We start from the raw sequence: 27,866 nt of genomic DNA, 5'->3' as shown, positions 1-27,866 counted from the left end.
TTTCGTAGACCCTCCGCACAGTTCCATTTGAGATCCTCGCAATCAGCATATTCCCAGTTGACTCGAAATCAAGCCTGGCCTTTGATTTTCATGGAACATTCTGGCATTCCGTTTGAACCGAGAAACGGAGGATCCGAATGCAGGCCTTCCGACATCCATCAAATTCGAACCACGATTAAATTTCATAGAACTTGATTTCCCATCGATTCACTGCCAATACGAAATCGCGATTCTCATCCCTCGAAACCGCCGATAAAACGTTTCAATACGCACTATAAGAAGCTCCACAGTGGAAAGGATAACGCATTCGTTGGAATAAAGTCCACGGACGGTGAGATACAATAAAACTTAACACACTCCCGATCCTTGGCCGATCCACTGAAGCCGGCAACATACATTTTGACAATTCCCATTCGTTTAAATTCCCTCGTAAAAATCCGTATATCTGCGAAGCAGCGCAGTTTGCCCGTGACGTTTCGATGGAACCGCTGTACCGCGAGATAGCGGCCGCGTCGTAAAAAGAGACGTCGTTGTCCGTCAAGGATCTAAACTGACCACGGCGAGCGGAGGACGCGTCGGGATCGCGCGCGGCGTTTCTTTCCGTTAATTGAGTTTGCGAAAGATCGCGATCGACGATGCAAACAATAAAGGGGGAATTTCAGGGCGCGCGGAGAAGGTTAAACCGCGGCGATTTAAAGCGATACGCTCGTTAACCGGTTGGAACCGCGCGGCTCGAATAAATAAGCGGAATTTATTAACGTGCCGTGGCTAAACGGAGGATCGCACGTGCTGACTACGTCGAGATACGCGGTTTACGCGGCAGCGCAGCGAAAAAAAGAAACGTCGGGAAGAACGAAGACGATAATTCCGTTATCTCGTGTTAAACGGCCCGATAGCAATCTCGTTCAGCCTGCTGGACTTTATTTATCATTCGCCGAGGGAACGAACGCGGAATCTACCGGGTAATCTCGCCGACAGTCCCCACGAACCGGCCATAATGCCTCTTGATTAATACACTGCGGATCTTTGCGCGGTTATTGCTAATGCCGCCGGATATAGCGTTGCGAGGTAGCACTTTTCACGGAGACGAAAAGTTTATTTCGAGTAGTCGTTGCCGATTTCTCGCCGAGCGTCGGTTATTAATCCGACAAGGATTTTCTGACTGTACGGAGGTGATTTTACCGAGACAATTTTCTCTCGGGATTCTTACATCGTACGTTTTTGCTCGAGTACACAAATAGACAACGGGTCGTTACGTTTTACAATATTTGTCGAGCAAATACTCGAGACTGCAATTTATTTCGCCATTGAACGATCCTCCGCATTCCGTTTTTCCACTCTAAACAAGAGTTTTATCTTATTGTCGGTCCGCTAATGCCGTTCCTACTGTAACTCCTGTTGCCAGGGACGCGGCCGGTCGCCAAGCGACGGGGAACTTATCTCCGCAGCCCCCCGGTATCGTAAGCGAACGATGTTTCGGCATTCTTCTACCAATATTTTCATAAGAAAGTTCCCGAGCACGCTTCCACTTATCTCCGGCGTTACCGACGTCCGCTGAGATATCTCGCCGGGGACGCGGGAAACTTGAATTCACCGTTTAATCAGCGAAAAGCATCGCGGGGAAATATCAGAAAATTGCATCTGCCGGCCGCGCCTTAAACACCGCCGCCCGATGAAGCCTCGCGGAGAAATTACAATGCGCGCCGCCGCGAAGCCGACCGTCTTGATCGATTCGTTCGAAGTTCAACACCGAACAAACCGCATTCGGCTTGGGAAAATGATGTTTTCCTTTCCGTCCCTAGGAAATTAATGACCCGCAATTTCTATGCTGGTTCGTGGCTAATTTTCGCGACGGAACGCGCAGAGGCGACTTTGAGAGAACCGTGAGTGGTGGTGGTTTTTCGATCGAAAATTCGTGGCTGCAGCGAAAACTAGCGCGATCCTCTCGACGAAAAAGTTTTCGCGAGACGCCTGGATGCTCGCGTAAACTGTCAGTCGAGAAGTCTCGTTCCGCCGTGGCAGAAATCGAGTATCGTACCCATTCGAAGCGAAACGCGCCTCCGCTGCCGAGAGATATTCCGCTCGTTTTATTGGAATATTCCGTACCCGTGAAAAATAGAACGGCCGCGTCTCGAGCTAATAAAATATCCGCCGCGAGTATATCTCGGGATCGCGGCGATTTTTCAATCGTGAATCATCGATCCTGTGATTTATCTGCGCCTGGCCCTTTTGTTGCCCGGAAAAATGGTCATTCGCCCGATAAAGCCGACGGAGCCGATGGGGTTTCGCGGTGATCCCGATGTTCGGATTGATTTAACGATCTTCCCTGCTGGAATCGTACCGAGCTCCAGCGAGACGTTTATAAAATATGTTGACATGATTTCGGATGGTCGGTTCGGCGATTCGATCCCGTAAATATCGGCGAATCCTAAATCAATCGATCAATCGCACGCACTCCATTCATCCCGACGTTTTAATTATCCCGGTCGGGCCGGCTCTAACAAGATTTCCTATCCGATCGAGATAATTGCTTCCCGATACTCATCGAATATTTAAAAGTTCTCGATCGCGCGAACTTCTTAATCATCGGGGACTGTAATTAATCGAGTCCGTTGATTCCGTCGTGAATTCTTAACTCATTCGCTTGGGACTAGATATTTTTCATCTGGACGGAAGCTTGCTAAATTAGCCGTGACGTCGAACGATTCGCTCTCAGAGGCAACATTTTTGGGGATTAATTGTTACTTGGCATTGAAATTTCTTTTAAATTTCCTTATCACAGCGGACCTCCAGCCAGCGATCTAACGTTTTCAAATCCAGTAAGCTCTCTTAAAAAATTCTTGTTCCACCTTCGGAAAGTTCTTTACCCAAGTACCGGCTGCAAGTTTCAGTTGGTAAATACACGAATAAACAGGTAGAAAAATAGTCCGAAGATTCCATGGCAGAGGAAAACAGGTGAAATCTCCTGTAATAATAATTTTTTCGCTTGGCGAGGGTTTCGAGGGTCTGGCCACTCTCCTTTCCAAGGGAACCCGGCTGTACGCGTTCATTTGCATATTCCTGGCTTCGAAGTCGAAATATATTTAAATTTCTCACTTCTCGATGAACCTTCGTATCGCGGAGAACTTTTTCGAAGCGGTAATCTCTCGAGAGCGGATGCAATTTTCGCTGAAACCGTCTGGATCCCAGTTCCCTCTATCTCTATCTCTCGGTTGCTCCTTTTTCCCGGTGAGTGATTTCAACGAGCGTTCTCGCGGATGACGAGCGGAAGATCGCGATGGGCTCTGCGCGCAGTGAAAAATTCGAGCGTTTTCGAAGATTTAAAGATTTTCGAAGCACCGTTACGTATTTCCGCGGATCTCTTCCATAAAAGAAATACCGGAATAATAATTGCTCGAATAAAATAGCGAAAGTACGGATTACGGCATTGAGAGCGATCGCGTTAGTATACGGATACACTTTGGAGAGTTGGCGGATGGGTCGAGGGAAATTCCAGCGGCGCGCGACGTGATCTCGCAGCCGTAGCCGGCGTGGCGCGGTTCCCCTCTGAGTAATCGTTCCGTGACGTTGTCGCGGAAGAGACGGGGCTACTTTACGCGGCGACCCCAACGCGTACACGTTTCCCGGAGGCGGGAAACAGGAACGGACAGCGACGCTGATAAATAATCCGTTTCATTTTCCGACGAACAATCGCGGGGTCCTGCGGAGAATAAGAAATTAAAAGGACCGGCCGAAGTAATTGCCGGACATTCTCTCTCTCTGACGGCCGGCGTTAATTAAGTATCCTCCCGGCCCCGTACTTTAAATTCTGAATTCTTCCGTTTAATGCGAGCCACACGTTCCGGGGAACAAAGCCCGGAAAAGATAACGCAATTACGAGAAGCGCTCCTTTCAGCGATATGAAGTTTCTAAAATTTTACACCAGGGAATTTTTCTACATCCCAGCGGCGACGGACGCGCGCACGCCCCCGCGTGTCACGGGCGTCGCGGCTCGCAGCTCAATTTACTCGAATTCCCTCCCTTATAACTCAATCCCGACCTCTTTTTTCTCGAAATGCATATTCACATTCGTATCATGCGGCGGTGTCCCGCCGCCTGCCGGAGATAACTAAATTTCTCCAATAATACCAAGAATTACGGATCTCTTTCAGGGGATTCATTCTTAAAATACTTTACGTTTCTCGCTTCTTCGCGAATGCAACATTGCTTTTCCAGTATTCTCCTGCTATCGTCGCGCGAATATTTCGCTTTATTTAGTAGATGTCTATTGTTCCGCCTGTTAAATTGCTAGTTTCTCTACGATACGGTAGCGATTGCTGGAATAAAGTAGAATTCATGTGAAATTTGTCTATACGGAATATATAGATCGCCGAGGCTTCTCGCGTCGAAGTAGAAACGTTGGCCGATCAGTATGCACTCGGCAACCCTCTCGAAACAACATCGTCGAACTGCGCGCAAATTGACGCATTCCCTGAAAGCAGCTGCGAACAGAAGGAGCCGTTCCCTCGACGCTGTCGGAAAATATTATCTTCGATCTCGAGGAAATTGGGCAGCGTTGTTTCAAGTATTTCTCAAGTTAACGTCGCAACTAGGAAATGTCAGGGTGTCGTTTGAGCCCCGGAGTTCCGGAGAGCCGGCGCACACGTGGGAACCGCGTCGCACCTTAAAAAGCGCCGCGGAAGTTCGGCCGTGGAAGAAACTTGGCCCGCATCGAAGGGATTTCCGCTGCTTGCAAATGCACGATGCTCCCTCCGAAGTTTCGCAATCTCTGCCGTTTTGCCAACTATAATGGCGCCGAGTATGAAAGCCTTCGTGCGATTACAGTGGCCGGCGCTGTGCGACTGTAGCCGCCATTGGTGCGCTGCTCGGGAACAAATTGTTGAACGCGTTTCCCGTTGTTTTCCGCGATCTGCCCCGGTAAATCCGGTCGGAATTGCGGCGGAATTATAGGACGGTTGACTTCGCGTGTCGAAAACCGAGGAGGAAACCAGATGATGCGCGGACGTCGGGATCTATCATTACTCGGGGAAATTATCTGGCTCGTACGACGGCTTCACCTAGACCTCGTATAAAAATAAGCTCTCGTGATTCACGAGGAAATCACAGGCCACGAGTGGCGGCGCATGCACATCCTTGAGAGCCGAGTCACGAGAATTATCCTTATCTCCGATGGCGTGCGTCTTCCCGGGGCTCGTCCCCGGACAATTTCGTCTTCTTTATTTCTTCGTTCCCTTCCGTCGCGCCGCGACGACTCCGGCGAGTCACCGGTTAAACGTTCCAACCAGCCATTTAAAAAATGAATTACACCCTAAAGGGCCCGGTTTTATTGCCATCGACATGCGATATCATCGTAATTTCACGCCCGCAAATCATCCTCACGGTAAAAAACGGATTAATAAAACTACCCTCGTTTATAACGGATGTCCTTGTTCCCTTTTTTCGATGTCGCGAGGGAAGAAACTGACCTGTTCGCCGATAAACCAGAGTTTTATATTCGATTGCGTTACCGTCTTTCGAGGCAGAAGGAAATTCGTTTCGAATCGACGATGTAACGAAACGTATTATAAATGATCGAAACCAGAGGCGATCGGAGAGATTTCGGTCGAACATCAGACAATGAAACGTGGAACGGAACAGTTTTCGTTCAGCGACGATGAACGAACCGTCGATTGTTCCCGCACCGTTTGCTCGTGAACGCTCGGAGCGAGAAAGAAAGGTATAGTGGATCAGGTGTGCAATTCGTTGCACGGAAATGGACAAACCGGGCTATGATTATTTATGCGACGCTTCGTAATTTGTCCGCTCGCTGGAAATTTCGGAAACAAATGCACCCTTCCGGCGGGAGGTTGTTGCGTCACGAATATCTAGAGCACGTACTCTTCCGGGGGAACGCGATGGGACACTTCAATTCGGTCGAGTGAAACTTTACCAGTGGACGGAAGTAGAATAAGTCGCATATGGCTGACGTGTTCCGAACGTACGGTACGTGTCTCGTGTGTCTCGGAGATTTAAGTGAGTCCGATAGCTATTGGGTAATTGAACTGATTGCTGGGGGCAAGTGGAATCAGTCGGAACCTGTCGGACAACCGCGGTTGCCTCATTTTTACTTACCTTTATTTCTAGTTTTTTCTTGTTCAAACGACGTACCGCAAGGATCAAGCGATACATTATCCTCGATTCGAATGTATCTAAAAGAAACATAGGAAAGTTTCCCATTGCTCTAACGGTAAAACCGAATTCTTTTTCAAGGACCTCCCAGTCAACGACCTCCGCACACTCTCTCCCTTTCACAGTGCCCGCATTTCGGTCTGGCAAAACACGCAGCGACCGAACAAAAACTCACGGAGCGATACACGCTCGGACATTGTCCGCTCGCCGCGATTCCAGCCGGTTTGCCAGCGGAAGCGGTCTTCGACCGGTCTATTGTCGGTGATCGTTCGGTCCACTGTGAATTTCATTTCCCGCGACACCTCTGACCAGTAAAAATCGGTCGACATCTCGACGGGCCGATGAAAGGGGCAGCTCTCCCCTCGTCGGTGCGAGAGGAATCCGTCAGCTGGAAGGCTGATTGTTCCCGTCTCGATTTTACGATCGCGGAAATTACGGGGTCCGTTGTGTCTCTCGGCCCGCTCCGAGCGCAACCAACACATCGATGAATATGTATATCATCGGTAAACATGCATCGAGCGTGGATCTCGAGCGGCGCGCATCGGAATTTCGATAATCGAACCCGGCCGGTTCACTTTAATCGTCCCCCCATTGTTCGATCCCCGCCACCGACGCCATTGTAGGGATTATTTTATGGTAAATTCCACAGGGTGTCGCGATAAAGGGACAATTTTCAAAAAGATTCGAGAGGAGAATTTATTAATAACGCAGCGATAACTATAACAACAAGGTTCATCGATTAGACGATTCTTGAGGTTCCCGCGATGCTCGATCACTCGTCTATCCCCTGTAGACTGGCCATGCCCTCGATCTTTGATTCTCTCCGATTCTCTCGTTAACCGTCCGCCTGACACGGCTTTTCTCTCGACCATCGAAAATCCCACGCGAACGGTTGGCCACGCCGACTGGCCTCTGCACCGAAATCCGTACACTTTGTTCTCGACAGGCTTCATTCGCAGCCAAGATTTTCCAAACATCCGACTCTACTCGTTCTCTAATTTACGACATCCGGTCCGACTAACGGCGGACTTTCGCTGCAACCGAAAATCGTACGCTATCGACCGCGCCGGTGCGCGCGGCGAGTTTCTTCCTCTCGCAGGTTGCTCGTAAATCGTCCCCGTGTCCGCCCGGTTCAATTTCCAACACGGCCGACAATAACTCACGAAAATAATTCGACGTTAAGCAGTCGTTGCCTGAACGTGTTTGCTTTCCATCGCGAACGGTTTCCTGTCGGAAGACTTTGAGGCTTTTCGGATCAATCGCGAGATATCCGCGGAGCCCCACGGATTCCGGGATCGACGACTCTTTTCGAAAAATATTTGCCTTTCATTACGCGGCCGCTCCCGGTCCCGTTGATTTTCGGGATACCGGAAAGATGGGATGGATTTCTGGTTATTCTCCGCTCCCGTCGGCCGCTTTCCAAGATTTTCTCCCGTTCCAAGTGGGCAAATCGCTTTAGGATCTGGAACTCTCGTTCACGGTTTCCGCTAATCCGTATGTCTACCGATAACGAGCATCTTTGTTAAATGGAACTCGGAAGTTTTATCAAGCCTTCCGTAAAAATGGTGCGTATACACTATTGATTGAACGGTAATATAAAGATAATATTTGTCAGTTTAGCGGTGTATCTCGAGCAACGTGTCGCCGATGAAATTTCTGTTCCGCGGGGTAGAGTTAAGTGTACCACCGTTGTGCATTAAATATAACCCGGAGTTTGTCGCTGGAAATGGCTCCCTTGACGGTTTTGCAGCTCGCTCGGCGAAGGGTGATCGTGCGAGCTGCAACGCGACGGGGTATCGATGGAACGGCGATAGGGTGGAGAAACACACCGACGGGGGGTGGGGGAGTCGGAGATTCGTGCCTCTTGCCGTTTACACCCCCTGCTTCCAGCCCATTGAACCGTCTACCTGTTCGTCGCCCTCTTTGTCCACGCAGCGTGACGCAGCTAAGTTTCCTCGCCGGTCGAGAAAGACTTTGGTGATCGTGTCGGACCGCCGGGCTCGCCATTGTTCGAAAAATCGACGAAAAGTGACGAACACCGTCTCGGCTAAACCTTTCTTCCGTCGAGTAGAAATACTCTGCCGTCTTGCTTCGTTATTTTGTGAATCGTACAGTTATTGAAATTCTGAAAGGTTTTCAAGCGGAAGTTGAACCGTAAACTCCAAGAAATGTAGTCTGGGTTAAAGAAGAAATTTCAAATAAATTATTATGCGAACTGCTCGGTACTTCTAGTCCCGAGATTCAACGAATAAGGATTGAAAAGACAATTTGACAGTTTATTATCATGCAAAAATATTCGAAGAGTCTCAAGAGCAGGCTGATAAATTTCCGAAGGATCCGACTGGAGGAAGTTCTTACGGATGTATTAAGAATGGTTCGCGGATTTCAATGTAGACTCGAAGACGACGTTTCTCCGTGGAGGGAAGTCATATTTCTAAAAATTATTTCCTCTTGCCTCTGTCTTTGTTCCGTTCGAGGATTCCCGGCACACTTTGCGGCTCTGTTCGTTCTCGATGTACTTTGCGAAACTCTTGCCAGATCGAGGACACCCGACACGAGGAAATTCGCCATAGGGCAGGTACTGGTTCGCGCGAGGACACATATTGCAGAAATATTGCTCAAATATCGGCGGTAAATTTTCAAGCAATAATAAACGATGTCGTTTGCCGCCGCGGCGAAGGCTCGCGGCTAGCAACAAATTGAGGAAGGGGGTAATAAAAAATCAACGGAGCAAAATTGAACGCGGCGAGGGGACATTAGGTGTCGAGATAACGAACGGATCGATACAAGCTACGTGTAATTATTACATCGCAATTATGAACGCTGCAACATAGTTTCGTTGGATTACTGCTCTCTGGATATTACGTTCGATATCAGTTTTTGCTAGCGTTTCGGAAGATTGCGGTGGTATTTTGCCGATTGCGCAGGTTCGAAGCTCCAATTTGTCGATTAGAAAACTGTCAAAGAAGGCTCGTGGAATAGATTCGAAACGAATCGAAATCCGAGTGAAAACATACTGAAAATTGGAACATATTGAAAAACTACGAGTGGAAGTTGTAATTTGCTCGAACGAATTGCAGATATTGTGGTTTAATTAAAAAGTTTCCTGCGATGGAACGCTGGAAAGATGGACTATTCTCCGAGAGTTTTTCGCCGTGGAAATGTATATTCCCGCAGGATAACACGGGCCTCCAGCCGGATAATTAAAACGTACCTACAGCTTTCCATCGGCCGGGGCGTGATAAAGCCTCCTATCAATATACATCGAACAGGGGAACAGTGAAAATAGAACAAGGGTCTCGAGGATGCTCGTGAATGGAGAATCGAGAGATAATTCAGAACGCGGCGAACAACAGGATCGATCGTCGCTCCTCCGGCGCGCGACGATCGAAAAGACGAGCGGCTCGATCCGTTCGAGTGGCCTTCGCGCCGGTTCACGGTCCGCTGAAAGAACTCGTTCGGAACGCGACGAGCTTCCGCGTCCGCGTCCGCGTCCGCGTCCGCGTTCGTCGTGCCACGCCTGACAGGTACGTCATAATCGAGATCCGATAATGGAACATTTTGATAATGGATTCCTGGCTAACCGAGACGATGCTCTGGCAAAATCGATATAGCTTTCCCTTCGGAAAATTCGCCGTTGAAAACCGGGAACAACGTTTTTCCCTCGGCGCGCTTCTAATCGATGGGATATCCGTTGTTGGAGGCGCCAGAGATTCGATGAAAAGTTCCTGATTACGAAACGAACTCGTTCCTCGGACTGAGAAGTAATTATTTGCGGGTCGAGAGGTCCGCGAAGAGGGCTTCGAGGCAGGCGTTTGTTCGCCTCGCGGCTGTCAGGCGCGCTCATTAGAAAGAGGAACTCTCATCCAGACCTCGTGAAAAGAGAATCGAATATCGAAGCGTCGCGGGAGAACGACGGAACGAGGAAAAGTGAAAAGATTCCGCGCCTCTGGGTGCATCGAAGAAACCTCGTTGATCCAGCGTCTCGACTATTTCTCTCCCGTCGGGCACGCGAGTCGGCTAATTCGCGTTCTTTACGGCGACTTGGGTTTTCCGGAGGTTTCGGAAAATTCAAGAAACCGGAATGACGCGATCCGCGCGGCGAGGCTTCGACAGGATCTTCGATCTCCGTCGCCGACGCCCCGGGAGCACGTTGACTCGTCTTAATTCAACTTATGAATTATATCGGGAAATCCAATTGAACTTACCGGAAACTGGGTTGCATTATAAGTTTACAAGTTTCAATAATAAGGAAGTTATGCATCGTTCGCGATGATAACCGAGCTTCAGCGCTCATCATGTCACTTCAACTTTCGCCGACCACGGGCTGACGGATACAAAACTTGCTTATTTCCGAGTGTTCTCCGTGTTCCCGGCGAAGATGTACTTGTTAACGCTAATTCCCGAGATGATACTACTTCTGGAACCGAGTTTGTTCGAATGCTGTCGTGTCTGGCTTGTTTCTCTCGTTCTACTTTAGAACAGCTCAAAGTTCAACGATAAACAGGAGCAAAAAGCAATTCGTCGTGAATTTCTATAATCACCTCGAACCCGTCGGATTGAATCCTTGACTGGTAATCTTTCTACACGTTTAAAATGAAATTCTATTGCATCCATCGGCAATCCAACACCTTCGCTGTTCGGTTCACGGAAACGCAATTCCAACGATTCCGTTGAACAGTGCGCGTAGTCGAGTATCGACTGGACACTAGCCGAATTTAATGAACAACCTTCGAAAAAGAATCCTCTCCCTTGCCCATCGCTCGGTCGCTCCTCGGCCGTAGACGCGTGACGGAAGCAGCATCCCAGATACGGTTTTCCACGATATCGCTCGCGCGAGAGAAATAGACGGAGCGAGATGAACGGAGAGAGAGGGTGTAGGTGGCATCGGTGGCCGTGTAGGTCGGCCGAGCACTCGAGTTTACGGGGGTGGCCGGAGGCTAGAGGAGGCGGAGGAGGAGTATGGAGAGGGTGGTCGCGATGCGAGCCGAGTGGCCGGCGCCTGCGTAATACCGTCTGTGTCTACTTGTCAGCCAAGCGGAGCTGCCACCACCCTGCTGCCCGCGTTTCCCTCTCGCCGCTACTCGATAACAAACTCCGGAGTAGCAGTACTGGCACGGTACTCCGGACCACCGGGTCGCAGCTGGATCGCGCCGGATCGTTTCCGTACCCTCCGCGGAGGAGATCCGCTTCGACCGGATATCGACGGACGTGTTTACGCGACGCCGCTCGCGATTCCTCGATAGTGGATCGAGAACATCGCGTACACCGCGTACCGTCTCTGACGACCGTTCCTGCGCGGTTCCCACGGAGGTCCACGATCCTCGGACAAGATAACGGGTACATCGGCCGATTCATCTTGCGAACGATTTCCTTCTATTTTCCCTTTCGCGAACATTTCTTTTGTACTCGGTCGACGGATACGGATACGTTCATTATCGGAGATGATTTTTGGGATTCGCGTTCGGAAGATCGGTTAGGCGGGAGACGATCGATTTATCGATCGAAATCGGGTTCGCTGTTTCTACGGTAAATCCCTCCGCGATCGACGCGAGTGAGCCTGGCCTGTCGGTTGGTACGCTTGTTATGGTGTATAACTTGTTGCTCGGCCTCGCACTGAGGCCAGGATCGTCGCTGCCATTCCAAATCGCTGGCAACGTTGGGATAGGATGCTGTTCATCGATTGCTCGTGTTGATTCTCTGCTTTCTGGTTTGCTCTCCGAGGATTTTCGCGTGGATTGTCGTTGAAGGGATATCGTGGAGGATGCCGTGGAAAAGAATCCGGAATTAGGACGCGGGATACGTCATCCTGTCGGCTAGAGGGTCTCGTTACTCACGATTTAGGAAACCTGGAAGCAAACACGCCCGTCGCACCCTCATATTTGCGGCCAGGATTATCCTGTTTGTTTCTGGATCCCCGAGTTCCCACGAAGATCGACGCCCCGACACTCGAATAATGAAAACGATCCCTGAAGCGTCAGACGATGCCCGGAAACATCAGTCTCGTGGACAGTTTCCACTGCGGCGGGGGTGGGGGCAGTTCGTTGAATCGACGTTGATGATTCTCACCTGAAGGGAGGTTCTGGATGCCTCGATAAATTAATTAAAATCAGACGATCCGAACAAGATGAGCAGAATGAATTCAAAGAAACAATGTACGACTACGCGGAAGAGATAACATTGTGCTTGAAAACTGAATTTCACAGAACCGTTCAAGGAATCTTCTTCGTCTTCGTCGTCGAAGCTTTCCGCGCTGACGATCCAATTACTCGGGAATGTTCATTAAAACTGCTAAGCGGACGAATAATGTATCGCTGAGATTGAAAATCAGTGCACTGCGATAGCAATGATTTATCCGCACTCGAATAACCAAGCCTATCTATCGAACCCGGAGCGAAGGGTTGACGAACCCTCCGAAAGAGATCGATGTCCCTCCGGTTCTTGGGGGTCCGTGCACGGCTCGTTTGATTGTTCCGTTCGCGTGTGTCGAGAAGACATGGGGTCCACGGAGGATCGTGAAAGATCTCGAAGATGGGAGCAAATTGGAAAGTCCTGAGGGCACGGATCGACAATCTTTACGATCGTCCCGCCTCCGACTCCCATTGTCCGCGCGGAGAACCGTAGAAGCCACGGCAGTTCCGCGAGCCGAACAGCGAAATTACTCTTCCGACAAAGAAGTTCCTCTGTATTCCGATGATTCGGCGGCGACGATCGTTCCGCGACGGACGTTCGACGTCTCTTCGCCAAACGAAACGTGTCTGCGTTACGGGACGAGGCTGATTCGTCGATTCTAGGTGAGACGGTTGGTACGGTTTCAATTTCACGCGTTTCATGTTACACTCGAAACCCCTTTTTTATCGGGAAGGTCGATCTACCGAGCGCGGTACGGCGACAGATTGGATCTTTCTGTCGGCGGATTTCGTTGCGGAGGAGATCGTGAACGAAAAAAGGAGATATCGGGCTAGCAAAGCGTTCCGCGAGCTTCCGAGGGCAGAGATCGTTTTACTGCTCGCATTCGGGTGGCACTGGCACGCGGCGGTTGCGTTTTCGGGGAATTTTATTCTCGAGCAAACACCGCCGATAAGTCCCACCCCTCTCTTCCCGGGGAACGAGTTTCTTCGTGACGTGTAAATCTCCCGGCACTCGATTCTCGCGCAAAAATGAAAGAGCGTTCGATTAGAAATGGAAAGTTTCGCGTGTCTCTTTTTCCGGCAGATTCGCAGATTAATTTCGCGCGATCGAACGCTTCGTCGTTGCTCTCTTTAATCCTGTTCCCCTTTCCCGAAGATTCGATCTCGAGATTTAGCCGTCCAACAAATTGAATTTGTTCCGAATTGTCCTCCGCAGGAAGGAAGGACGTTGCACCAGATTTCTCTGCGAGTCTTTCCTTTTGGGGCTGCCCGGCTGGCTGGCTGGCTGGCTCTCTGTCAGCCGGCGCCCGTTGCTTGAAAAATGCCAGAGTGGACGTACCTGGCTCGAATAATTCATTCGCTCGTACAGCGCGAAGGGGAGAAGGGCGAGACGCTATCGACGCGCCACGTGACCGTGGACACCTTGCGGAAATCACGTCACGGAACTCTCGAAAGCTACAATTTTTCTTCTCCGAGTTCTCGATGGGGACAAGTTCGAGCTGAATGTAAATTTAATGTAACGTTAGTATCGTTGTCTCGATGGAGAGGTCAGAGAGAAGTAATTGTATCGATTCATCTTAGAAACGTCGTCTCTTTCGCTCGAGAATCGTTCTTTATCTATCGGTCGGGGGATTGGTCGATCCTAGATCGGACCAGGTCGGAGCGGAATATAAATTTCGCGGGGCCATCGGATTTCTCTACAGTTTTTCCGCGGTCGGACAGATTCGCGTCTCCCGCCAGCTGACAAATTGAATTTTTCTCAGCTGTCGCCGGCTAGAAAGGGGGGCGTATCCCTTGCACGCGGGGTTTATTTATTAAAAAACCTCGGACTCGACATTCCGGGGGAGATAAATCGTCGAGGGAAACAGCCGGAACCGGCGCGGCTCCTCGCCCCGTCCCGGATCGCTCCCCCGGCCACGAGAATTAAGCAATTACCGCTTCTTTCGAGCGGCGTTAACCCGACCTCGATCCATTCTCTCGGTTTTTCTCGCCTGTCCTCGCCGATCTGTTAAGCTTCTCGAACGAACAGCGCAATTCAGCCGCGGAACAACGGTTCTTGCGCCGGCAAACCGGGTCCAATTGCGTCCAACAATGGAGATAGACACCGAATGAACTGCGATTTCTTGCGGCTTCCATTTCGTTGCCGGCCGTGGCGCGAAAAGAGTATTGCTCTATTAGGACGGAGAATGGGGAATGTTGTTTCTTCGAGAGGAACTTTAAGCACTGCCAGTTCCTTCGACGCGTAATAGCTTTCATCGAACACATTCCCGGGAAAGTTCATTTTCCTCGAAGCATCGGGTACTTTCGAGTACGAACAAACTACAGAAGAATATTCTTTATTCCGGCCAACTTGTTCGTCCGGTTTACGAAATATTAACCGCTCGATTAGGAAATCCCGCAGCGTATCGTCCAGAATTTTTCCAATTTTCCGCTTATCATTCGTAAAGATCGCTCGCCGGTCTCGCCGCAAAGCTGTGCGAACGTTAGCAAGCGTATACATACTCCCGAGTTTTCCCATTAGGGGAGCAACGGGACTGTTTGCGTCCTGTTGCGGCTTTTCACCGTTCACCGAGTTTCTCCTAGCCATCCGTGGACAATACGGTGCGACGTAATTGCTATTTGCGTTTGCCATCCAGCGAAAGTTCGAGCGGATTGCTCCCCGTTTGACGAAATCGAGGCTCGATCGCCGCTGAACCGTGCATCCTCTCGCCCTTTGGACGATTAAATCGGCGCGACGACGTTGCAACTGTTCGTAGACGAGGGAACTTTGCGTAGAGGCTGGCATGCAACGGAAAACCCCTTCGCATGGTTTCCGTAGCTTCTTTTAAAGGATGCAAATGTACGATCCCGATGAAAAGAAGCTCGTTACGGAGCCTAACAAGCCGACAGCTCCCCTTTTCATCGTCCTTCGGGCGAAAATTCTATATTCGCATTCTAACGGTCGTCGAGCGAAAGAACGCGTAACCGGGGCAGTGAAATTCTCGATGCAACCTGGCCAGTCATTTGGCAAACCTGTTCCCTTCGTAAAATCGTAGGATTTCTATTCAGCCGGCTCGGTCATTTGATTCGATGCAGTCTATAAAAGCCGAAGACGCGAGGTGGTGGTTTTACCTCCATACTTTCAATTAGGGAAGATGAAGAAAGATGAAGGGTTTAACTACCGGAGGTCGGCGAGCCGGATAAATTGCATCGTCGTCTTTTAGTCTTACTCTCTAGGTTCTCAGCGTCTTCCCGTTGCAAGGAATTTGGTCGAGATTTAATCCAGATTCATCTCGGACCGAGGCTAAATCGATAATAATTTCGCGGTAGGATTAGCCGGAGTACATTCTAGGTTTAGAACTTGGATCCGGCGGTCTAGGCAACCTGTTCGAAAGGATCGTTCGAAAGTTCTATAAATCAAAAGTCTGTATTACATTTCTCGGTGGAATTCGCGGACTATCCGAAGTTTGGGAAGTTGGTCGCCCCGGGGGAAGTCGCGCGGACGAATTCATTCGATGTCCGTTTAGCTGGGACAGGGAGCACTCGCAATCCGCGGATAATAATATGGAACAAGAAGCGGAGCGAATTGGAGGCTGCATCGACCCTTTGAATAGAGATTAGATCGTTAACGGGCTAGACAGCTGCGCCGATTTCTCTTTCCCCGGCGGGAAGAGAGGTTGTCCCTTTGTCAGGGACGGACGCTCTTTTCCAGGGAATTCTTTCGACTGCGCTCGCTTCGTTTCCCTTTCAAATTTCATCGGGACATCGAGAACTCTCGTCTCGTGGAGACAGAAGGAACCGTTCGATCCTCGAAGCGAGCCAGCGGCCCTTTTGTTCGCCGCTCGGCCGTCCGCTCGCTCGCCAACCGATTATTTACATTTATTGGTTTATCGAGCATGACCGGCCCCCGCTCGGCAGAGCGTGATCGGACGTCGGATTAAAGAAAGGTCGTTAACAGGGTCACCTTTCTCCTCCGTGCCTCCGTGCCTCCGTGCCTCCGTGCGTGCCAGAAATAATGCAGCATTCCCGACGTAACGCGTTACGTAAGCTGTCGGAACGCGTCCCTCGCTTCCAGCTGCAATTCCAGCCCAATTACTCCTTCGTGCGTGTCGTTAAGGCTGAATTATGGGACGGTAGAACGATATCGGTCGACAGAGGGCAGAATTTTCACCCTTGTTCCAGCCTACGAGAAACTTTCTTTCGGACAGCCGTGTATATTGCAGCGCATCTTCCTCATTTCCAGCTTCTCGATCGTGCGTGCAATCGTTTACCGGAAAAGTAATTCGAAATCTATCTTATCGATCTAGGAGAAATCCTCGTAGTCCGAACGATTTTCTTAATCCGCGTCGAACAGGGGAAGGAAACGAAAAGAAAAGGAAGAAAAACCACGAGCAGGGGAACCGCTCTGCGAGAAGAGTCCATCGAGCGACGGTTTTAAACCGTCCTCGGACCAATTAATCGCCGGGTGTTGAATATCGGCCGGGGACACGTATTAATTGGATCCCGATGGAAGAATTAAAGACGCAATCTGGGCTAGCTTTTACTTTTTCCTCGAGGACCTCCTTCTGTGGAGATGCAAACGAACGGACCTGGAGAATGTAAAAATCAATCAGCGCCACGCTTCACCGGGCATGATAATGAACTTTCCAGGGGGATGGGGGGAGAGTACGATTACAGGAGCTGGGAGCACAAAGTTTCATCAGTTGAGAGGGAGATCCGCGTTTAGAGAGCAGGCGGACAGCCGACAGGCCATCGCGGTAACCTCCGACACCCGCTATCGCTCCTCGTTCATTTTCTTTCGTCGTTATTCGGGGAAAAGCCTCGCGGTCCTGGAACGAGCGCTTTCTCACACATTGAATCCCCTCGGTGGTTCGGTCCTTTCTTCTCGTTCTCCCCTCTTCTCTCCGCCTACTTCCTCGTTCCTTTTATTCTCTTCTTTTTTTCGTCCTCTCGTCTCATTCTGTCCTCTTCATTTCTCTCGTCCTCCTGCTTCTCTTATCTCTTCTTCCCCCTTTCTTTGCTCCCCCTAGCCGCCGATCCCCTCTAGGTTGCCCCCTCGCTCCTCTCCAATTCCCTTTCAGCGTCGCTCGAGCCGCAATCCCAGCTGCATCGCCTCCGAGCCCTCTCGAAACGCGAAATCCTCTCCATGGTCGGTATCCTGTGGCGAAAAACGTCCGGTAGCTAAAACGCGTTCGACACCGGATTATCGGCCGTCGTGATTGCGTATTCGTTGGAAATAAATGGCCGCTAATGGTATTTCCGGCAGGTGTCTCGGCCGATAATGCTGGCCGCCGCCGCGACCCTAAAACGATGAAAACGCCGCGCCGATAGAGCCGCTAATGACCGGACGCGACGGTTGAATCCGAGGACGCGTCCACCGGAAGCGAGTTCGATCGCAGCAAGGAACCCCATCGACGGCTGGCTGGATCACGCGCCGAGGTTGTTCCTGGGACCGTGGCTGCGCAGCCTGCGAGCGACGTATCGCGCGGCGATGCGCGTCCCCTGAAACCTGGCCTCTCTCTCTCTCTCTCTCTCTGCGTCCGGATTACAGGTACGAACCGACTGGGACCGGTCACGTAAACTGCGGCGCGTGACCCCTCACGCGAATGGGCATGTCGATTGCCCCGTTGAATCGGGAGACGTATTATGGCCGCGTGTTTTCGAGCGGTCACCGTTGCCGCGGGAATTGTTCCGCATGCGGGATATCGCCGGCCGATTCGAGCTGGAAATCCGTCGTCACCCGGGATTCCAGGAGTTTCGGCGGTTGCGGCAAGTATTGCTTTGCGATATGTAATTTGATCAAGGTATTCGAGGAACGACAAACTGTAGCTTCGACCATTCTATATTTTCAATGTTTATGGATTTAATGCTGGATCGAAACGTCGATGAGAAACCCGTTGCAAAATCATAGATCATAGAAATCGAGTGCTATACCGGTTCGGTTTGGACAGGTAACACACAGAGCTCACTGTTTGTCAACCGTGAGCCGACCCGTGCATCCCGAATTACTGTTGTTCGCTCTAGTTTAATCTCTCCTACTCGATGTTAGCATGTCATTCTATTTTTTTACGCGGATTAACCTCTCAGCGGAGCACGGCGGATCCATGACCGCCTGAAATATTCAAGGTTTAATTATGTCGTGAATAAATAACGACTTCCGGGGACCAATTCCATCCGTTCGTCGCGGAAAATTTTCACGAAATGACCCCGGCAATTTCAGATGCGACCGTAAATAGAATATCAACAGACACCGCCGCGATTAATTTCCATGCTGGCGGGAAGCTAAATCGCGGACCGATACCGGGAGCTCGAGCGCGGGGAATAAACATCGCCGAAGTTCCACGGATCGCGAGATTAAAGTCCGATCTAAGACAAACATTTCGCTGCAGGATGAGGAAGCATTAAGTTGTTGCGGGTACGTGTACGCCTTCGGTACCGTCTGACTTCCGCCGGAGGCGCAGCTAAAGAAAAACACAAACCGATTCGCGGCCGTCGTTCGAAACCATCGCGAACTTCGCGACACATCTATTAAGTTTAGTGGTAGCTTCGCGAAACCGGCGGCGATCTTTCGAAATCTTCCCCGTGTAATCGAAAAACTTTTCACGCACATTGGTATCACGAATTTCAGCTCTTTAAAGTCCTTTCTCGTCCACGATTCTGTCGCATCGTTCTTTCGGAACAATGTTCGGTAGTACGTCGCATACGAAAGCAGCGAGAAGAAAATCAGGGAAAGAAATGCCGCGATTGTTTAATTGGTAAGCGATGTTCACTGGAAAAGATCCCGTCGAGAGATGATCCGATTCCCTGATCCCAGCTGTAAGCTATCCTCGTTCGAGCAGCGTCTCCCAGAAGAATATTTTCGTTCAAACAATCGAAGATCCCCGTGTCGTCGCGCGACGTTCTCATCCGAGCGGCGAGCTAACAGCTTCTCGTACATACACCGTTATATCGTGATCATCAACGGGGCGGCGCGATATTGAAACTCGTTTCCGAGTTCTCGTCACCGTTGTGTACGTAGCGCCGGCTACACCGTCGGCGAACGTTCACGGTGGAAAATATTTCCCCCGGTCAAAGGGTTCCTTATCGTTCGGCGGCAAAGCCGAGGAAAGATCAAGGGAATTTTCTCTAGAGAACACTCTCCGTACGAGACGGAGAACCTCGAGGTTTCCGGGGAGAAAGGGGCACGGAAGGGAGAAAGAGAGGGTATCGGGCGGCGCTACCTTCACGGGCGAAAGCCCTTGTTCCTTTAATCTAGATTTCTCGCGAATCTCGCACGGCGCGGAGCCGCTTTTAAAGGCTTGTCTCCCAAAGAGAAACGGCTAACTTGTTGAATTCGCGTTCGAGGAGAGAGGAGAGAGGAGAGAGCCCGCTTTCAGTCGAGAGAGAACCAGGGAACTCTTTTCCGCGCGGCTTTTCAGGGGCCAGTCAATTAGCCCCTAATATTTAAAGAGCCTCGCGCCATTTCTTCTCGCCGTTCGACCCTGTTCGCGTTGCTACTCGGAGATAATCCCGGACTTTTTACGAGGTTCACGGGAAATATCGGCTTCCCGGGCGTAATACCTCGGCCGTCCCTTCTCGTGACCTGTCACGGCTCGAATGTTGCCCGGTGTATCGACTGGGTCGAAACGTCCTCTTATCTTTCCTCTTCGATCTGTTTTTCTTCGGCCGATAGGATAAATGGCGGGGAATAACTTGCGGGAGAGATGCCGGAGTTTCTATTAAAAAGCAAAGCTTCGCTTTCGGGAGCTCTCGCGTTTCTGTGGGAAAATTAGAAACGAAGGTCGGAGGTTCTCTATGATTAAAGGTGACGAGTGTCTCTCGAGGGAAACGGTAAGGTATTACTTACAGAACAAACAGCCGTACGCGTCTATTAAAACCCGTCCATGTTTCTCTTGCGGAAATTATCATTCGAAACAGTAAATTCCAAATATCCACGGGACCGTACTCATCGGTGTTTATTTGCGCTAGAGGAAACGGGAACGGCGGGAGCTAAAAATAATAAGAGGATGAGAAACGGCGCCCTAATATTTTCCAGCGAAATTCACTTCTCGAAAATTTGCCGGTCGATGTTTATCCTGGCAAGGAATGGCTCCGGCGAGGGCAGCGTCCTATTTCCGAACGATCCCGGTGTTGTTGCGAGATGATTGGTTTCTCCAATTGAATTCTCATCGAAATTCCATTGTTTCGGCTACCCCCGGAAAAACGGCTCGCTCTGTTTATTCATTAAAAGTTCGGGGAATCTGTTCGGCCGTGACGTGATTCGACAAACGATGCCGTGGCACGCGCTCGTCGCGTTCTTTCTATTTTTTCCCGATTCGCCGACCAGTATAATCTGCAGAATTATCTTTTTCCGTTGATCCGTTGCATATTTTTTCTTCGGCTCTTCTCCCGTGTTCTATTCTTTCCTCTTTTTAATCGGTCCGCTCAGCTTTCATTCCGTTTCGCAGCGTTTCCTTCGGTTGCTCCGGTCTTCTTCCCCTCGACTCGATTTCTTAGCCCCGCACTCCGCCGAAAACGGCAGGAATCTCGTTATGTCGCCGCGTTTTATCGACGGGTAAATAATTATCGGAAAACTCGGATCCGTTCCGCGCGTTATTAACATCAAACTATCGATAATGAAATTCGATCCGGCCGCTGGGGTAAACGGGCTCGTCCGTTCCCCGGGCGAAGCTTTGGCGCGCGTCCGACCACCTCCGCGCCATAATCGCGCGCGACTAGCCGGAACGAACATTGTCGAAATTTATTTATTAAAATCGTCGCCCCCTCCGCGTGTATACCATTAACCGTGCGCGACAAACAACGGCGAACTTCCGCCTGGTGGGATTCGACGGCGCTTCCTGGATCGTTAAAAGTTGAAGTTCAATGAAGGCTCGCCGGATTAACTTTTCTTTTTCCTCGTAAAACGCGCTCCACTTTCGAACTCGCCCCGCCGCGTTCCCCCGCCGCGTTCCCCCGCCGCGCGGTCTTCGAGGATCACGCGATCGCCAACTACAATTTCTTCCGGATTATTGGAATGGAGATCCGAATCGGCGCCGATTATCGACGACCGACGATTCCGCGGATCGACTTTCGAACCGTTGGACGACGAAAATGATCGGTTCTAATTTTCTGTTGAGATTTTCGGTGTACCTCTCGATTGCTCATATTTTTTTTCTATTATATTTTTCCCTGTCTTTTTATCTTGCCGAGTTCCATGTAGCTCGAGCACTCTAAACACGCTCCAGAAGCCTCGAACATATCCGGACCGCGTATTTCATTCCGGCGGTGTTACGAACACTTAAGCGTTTCTACGAGTCGACTAATTGTAACCGGGGAAAATCTGAAATCGTTCATTCGAGCTGGCGGCCCGGTGGCCGCGGAGCGTTAAGCCGGGAATTCATTGCGCCACCGTGTGCGCGCGTAATCGCGAGAAAGGAACCCGGAGAACAATAACATTTTCATTAGTTGCCTGTTCCCTCGCCGATTCGTTGTTTCTTTCTTTGCTTCTCTTTTTTTCTTTCTTCTCGTCGCGGTTCCGCGACCCGGCCCCGGCAACACGCTCGAGCATGAATTACTAAGGGAATTATCACGGCTATAAATAGCCGGGGATAATGTCGCGCCCGAGCGTAACTGGGAAAGAGATGAAAAGCGAGACTTACAAAAGCGTTCGACGCGGGACGGGAATAAATGTTCCGGCGATTGTATCGGCGTGATTAACTGGCCGGCCCGGTTATTTTATCCGCTAGATTGACGGACAGATCAAGTTGTATCATCCGTTTTCGATTAACAGCCCCGTTTAAAGAGATTGCCGCCGCGCTCCAATTGTTTCCCGCGATTCCGCTCGCACGTTTGCGCGCGAATATTCTCGACTCGAGCGAATCTCTTGGCGGGTTGTTGCTCGACGAAGCCGGAGGAATTAATCGAGAGGAAAAGCTTGCTCCGCGAACGCTGGCGAAATAATCGCGTTTCAATTTGGCCGCTGAACGGAGCGAGATTTCGCTCGATCATTCGACAAAGGTTAATTTCGTCGGGCTCGCTTCGCCGGACCCGGTCAATGGGTCGTATTGTTTTCCCAAGAATCGCGCTTCTAACGTTAGCTACGTCCGTCCCGCTAACTCGACGCGTCCACTTGAAACTTCGGCTGCCCCGAGTTCCCCTTAGAAGCGAATATCTTTAGTGGACGCGACCCTGGGAGTAACTTTCCAGTTGCTGTCACGGGAAAATCGCGGGAGCGCAGTTCCTCGGACGCGTGGCATAATTTAGAAATTTCTGATCGGGAAACGGCGTGCGATAACCGGAGAGCTCATTGGTTAGGCGGTACGGAAGGTAGAAGTATCGAGTAGATCTGCTCAAGTGAATTTTTTACTGAAATTTCCGTTGTACTCGTATGTACGGTTACCTTCTGTGTCCGACTGTGGCCAGGATATTCTACCGGCGCGATACCATACGCAACGGAATACATTTATGCAAGAGCCGACTTTCCATCGAATTACAGCGAAATATTTATTACCTGCGAGTACTCTTGAGCCCCGGTTTCCGCGTCTAACCATTGTCGACCGTTTCTACTTAAGCCGATGTTTACAAAGTTCGGTCGCCGCGTTGCGGCCAACAATGGTCGGATATAAATTGACCGATACCGGACTGACGGTGCACAGACAATGCCTCGTGGTGATCTATGCTCGCAGCAAGTAGAAACCTCGAACAATGGTCAGACAGAGTTGCACTCGCCTTTCCACGGAACCTGTTCGAGTTGGAGTTTTTAAATCTTCATTTCCTGGCGTACAAAGTGTCACCGCGGGAAAGATATCAGTGTCGAGTGTCTTCCCACGGAAATACCCTTTGGTTCATTCCTCGCGGTAGTTACAGCACTTGTACGGCGGCCAATGTTTCCTTTGTTTTTCCATTACCGCGCGATTTCGCGACACGCCCTCGTCGCTTTCGAACTCGTCAGAGTAATTATCGATGTATCGATCGCAGGAAGTGCATCGAGCGGCAAACAGCCTTCGCCCTCTTCCGCCCCCGTGCCACGAAAACCGGCCTCAGCCCCTGAAATTACACGAACGTGGTCGAAAGCGTTCATCGATCATCACGGTTATGTAGAAGCACTTTGACGTGCCGCAATTCGGGCCGGGATAAATGCGCGGCATCGTAAAATAAAGCACCGGATGCCGGTCGGTTTCTCCTTAAAATACGCTCGAAGATTTTTCGATCGAGTTCCGCGACCCCGCTGCCGAGTGCTCGGTACTTCGCGTCGGACGTTAACGTTCGAACCGACTTCGAGATACTTTCGCGCGCGAATCCGTCAGTTTCGACGGGCGAACTGTTTCTCCGCGGCTCCGCGGAGTCTCTTATGGGATTACTCGCGTCGCGTTCGATGGGAACTTCCGCGTTGGCTGGAACGTACCGGCTCATGAATTTTTCATGACGCGATTAAATTCGGCGCGTTAGTGTCACCTGTGAACGTTTCGCTGAATTTATGAAGTTTCCGGAGATCACTGAATGCGAACGTTTCTATGAATATTACGAGTGAACGACATAATATAGTTTTAACGTTCTGCGATTAGCAGATTAAACCTAACGGAACCCTTCGAGGTTAGAAGTTGGTAGCAACTGTGAATCTTATGGACGCGTGCAGAGCAGGGCGAACGAAATTGACAAATTGGTGGGAGTATTTCGCGAGGTTTGACCAATTTGCCGGCGTGAACGGTAAACGAGCGGCGTATTCATCAGGCGCATCGCGGCTGGTTACGAGCAAGCGTGTATCTGGAGGCGGAGAGGCGCGCGACAAATTTCAAGGGCATCATTTTCTGCCCGCACGGACGCGGCGGAACGTTCATCGATCATCGGTGAGTTAAACGCACCGATGCGTGCACTCGACGCCGTTGCAATTTGACACTGCACGGGCTTTCCGGGGAATCGATTTCAGGTAACGGCCAGGACGATACACCGCCTGGACGTCTCTCGGTGGACCGCTGCACTGTCGATGGATATTTGTCCAGAGTGATCGTTACTTTTTACGAATACTGCCGAACATCACTGTAAAAATGTTCCTTTCATGGCCGGTCACCGCCGAAAAGCACGCTTTTCGCATTCAATTCATCACGGCGTAACGTTATATCCGTACCGAATGTCGCGCGAAGCGAAAGGACGCACTTGCAAGCGGAATAACGTAATTGTTTCACTTGAGATTAATGATAGTTCGGCCATTTCAGAGTTCCACTAAGTTTCTCGCCTCCCGGTCGCGGTAATTCATAATTCACTCATTTAATCCGAGAGAATGGTTAGTCGGACAATGAAGTATCTCCGCGGCATCGAATGCGTACGCGTTGAAACCGTATCCGCCTCGGTTTCCAGCCGCGGCGGGGGACAAAAGGTTGAAACTAGCGTTGCGCCGGGGATCCGAGAGAGGCGAGTTTCGTAAAAAGATTACTGGAACCTGGCCAGTGTCTCGTGACAAATTGGCCCGGCGAACTGGCACCTCTCGAACAGCCATAAATTTGCGTGCTCGCCGACGGCCGCGGGCGCGGCCCTGCTCGCCCGAATTATCAGGAGCCGCGATAATTAGGTGCGAGCCGCGCCGGTCCTTTTCGCCCGTTCGCCGTCGAATTACGCCGGAAAGTCGCGTAAAAGGACGAACATTCCCCATCCATTTCGCCGGGAGACCGTTTCGGAGTTCTGTAATTGTGAAATTGCGGCTCCTCGGACCATGGAGAATTCCGCGTCGCGCGGGACCGCTATTAACCGACCGACTGATCGCCGGAAAACGGCGAGAAATTCTGAAAGAAATTTGCGGCCATTCGAGGAAACGAGTTCCGCGGACGTCGACGGGGGAAACGCGGCTCGACTGGTTGCGGTCGATGGAAAAACCATATCGAAACGGACGAGGATTCGATTCGACGGGCTGGCAGCACCGATTACAGATGAATTTCTGCGACGAAGAAGCGCGAGCAGTTCATCGGCTCGAACGAACGGGACAACTTAGCCATGTTTAGCTAAAATAAATCGCGAAATCGAATCCAACGCGATTCCCGGTGGTTTACGCTGAAAACTACCAGCCGGTCTCGCGTATTGATGCTCGTCGCCATTTCGTTGGACAAGCCTGTCGCCGAACATCAGGGAAAACGATTGACGATTCCAAGTTTACCAGAGAGAAACGCGATCCGCGGATATTCGGGCTATCGCAAGGTCGGATGTTGCAAAAATTATCTGACGAATTAAACGACCGTGTGCTCGAACGCGTAAACTCGTCCACGATGGAAATAGCTCGAGCGTAAACGCACGGGAAACCAGCGGGCAATTAGACTCGACGAGTTTTCCGGATTTTTCGTGGCTCGGACCTCGGAATAGTCTATTTCCATGATAATGTCCGATGTCATTTTGCGCGCATCTTTCCAGAGGTACTCTTTCATGCGTTTGGAATATTCCGGTGCAAGTTGACAGGTCGCGAAACGTCTCTGGGAAAGCCGCGTCATTTTGTCGGATAAAATGCGTTCCGGTTCGATTTGCTACGTGTATACTGCGCGACGTGGATTCGTCGATTCGCTTGAAAAATCAATTATTCTTTATCCAAAATATTTCTACGAAATAGGAAATATCTACGAACTAATTTCAGTAGAACTTATCCGCGTGTCGCGTTACTACTTTCCGTTCAACAAGTTCCGTTACACTTGCCATAATTCCGAAGACAATGATCCCAACGAATGTCGTAATAAAATCTTCCAGGCGAATCAGCGTGATCCTCAAAGGATATAAAATTATGCAACGGCGGAAAAGCCACGCGGTATCGTACCGGAAAAGCAGGGTCCGCGAGAGCTACGCAGGATCGTCTTTATTGAATTGAATCCCCGATTCCCAGGTTTAATCTCGCCTATTCATGCCGTCTCGGCGGACGAAAGGCGACGTCCGTGGCATTCTTACGTGCATTCTGCGCGCGATTACGACTGGTTTTATCATATGCGCGATATGAACGATGCGGACATGTTTCCCGCGTTTCTCAGCAGCGGGACAGGAGACTAGTTGAATTATTCGAATTCATTTTTCGCGTTTCTACTAGTTGTTTCGTACTGCAAGTAAACTATGCACTATCTAATCAAGATAGTTTCTCGCGAACAAAACTCTGGAAAACTATCGAAAGGAAGGACGATCGGTCCAGCGATCGGTTCGCCGGACGTAAAAAGCCTCGGCTCGGCCCAAAAGAAACGTCAAAATGCTTTTGTCTAAGGAAAAAGAATCCGGGCCGGAGAGAGGGATTAAAGAAATGGTGCTTGGAAAGCTTAGCGTCCGAGGGTGGATCCAGCCTCGAAATCTGCTGGAATGGATCCACGGGACGGGGGACTGCGAGCTCCCCGGTATTACCTCGAATTTTCAATTCTGCCAGTGACAAGGAAAATCTGTTGACGACCCGGATATTTTATCGATTAAGAGAGTCACGCAAACGGAAGATCCACGTCGAAATCCCGGGCCGGTAATCCGATCGGCCGATTCTTCTCCCTGGTGCATTTACCGGGCCACGAGGAATATCATCAGCGTCGACAGGATGTCGATGAAGAAACGCTGGAGCTGGAGCCGGGGAGAGAAAGAGACCGGAAAGCTTTCAAGGAGGAGACCAGGAGGCGATCAGCCGGCGCGGCAGCTTATAGCGCCTTTATTACCGTGTTTCGAAAAGCTTTAAACCCGTCTCGAAAAACTGTCAGGGCTTTTATAGTTTCCCTGGCGAGACCGAAAAGCGTGTCCGGTTTCGTTTCCTTTTTTCCCGAGTAGAACGGCCGATCGTTCCACCGCGAAACAACGACCGCGCCCGGTAAACAACGATCAATCGAAGAACCCGCGTCGCGATACCGGAACGATAGCGGAACGATAGCGGAACGATAGCGGAATGGACGTTTTGTTGTTCATTAAAACAGACCGATCGATCGATACACCCGCGCGGTTGTTACACGCTGTAACCGTGATACAATTTTCATTGGATGATCAAAGCGATGGTCAATCCCTTCGATACTCCGCTAACATCGACGGTTTTAGTTTATTAACGGTCTCTTTAACGCGCGGTGCTCGCGCGACCGGCACTCGATGTTGTAAATAATTAGAGGGCCTGGTAAATACGGGGATTATTCTTTGATAGCGATCCGGATGCCCGGAGTTCTTTGAAACGCGAATCGATCATTTATTCGCCGGAATATCGTTATACCACTTGCATTTTATCGGCTTTCGCACGGTCTGTTTTACGGTACATCGAACAATGAATCTTTCATATTAATATTCGAGCATTTTAAAACTCGGCCGAGGGTTACAGCTGAACCATTCTATCCGTATCAATTACCAATTACAAACACGCCGGGTACGGACTCGAAAAAGCAAGATTAAATCGCGAAGTTGCCTGCCGGAGATGCATTTATATGACATTTCCAGCCATCGTGATGCATCGGAGCGAATTTCCAGCGCGTCGGAAGAATGGACGCGGGCTGTCATAAAAATAAACTGTTGCTGAAATGCTTCATAATCAGAGACACGTGTTTATAAACGCTTCTTTGTCCCGTTTCAATGGTCCGCGTCGAGTCGCGACGGTTGCGCAATTTATTAACACTCGGCGCAGAGGGGAATAATTACCAG

General features: G+C 50.4%; 1 protein-coding gene across 2 annotated transcripts in view; it reads left to right on the top strand.

Annotated features, from left to right (window-relative positions):
• The first annotated feature begins 11,289 nt into the window (after nt 1–11,289).
• Nucleotides 11,290–27,866, top strand: part of 5-HT1 (serotonin receptor) — a 128,963-nt gene continuing 112,386 nt past the window's right edge. Inside the window, exons 1-2 of one of the 2 annotated variants that reach the window (XM_031971910.2) lie at nt 11,290–11,508; nt 17,545–17,829. The gene's annotated coding sequence lies outside the window, so the exon portion shown is untranslated. The remainder of the gene's footprint in view (nt 11,509–17,544; nt 17,830–27,866) is intronic. The other variant, XM_031971913.2, reaches the window with a different exon arrangement.

This window comes from Nomia melanderi, chromosome 1, assembly GCF_051020985.1.
Source record: "Nomia melanderi isolate GNS246 chromosome 1, iyNomMela1, whole genome shotgun sequence".
Taxonomy (NCBI): domain Eukaryota; kingdom Metazoa; phylum Arthropoda; class Insecta; order Hymenoptera; family Halictidae; genus Nomia; species Nomia melanderi.
Note: the sequence above shows the minus strand (reverse complement) of the source record. Positions and strands in the feature narration are given on the sequence as shown.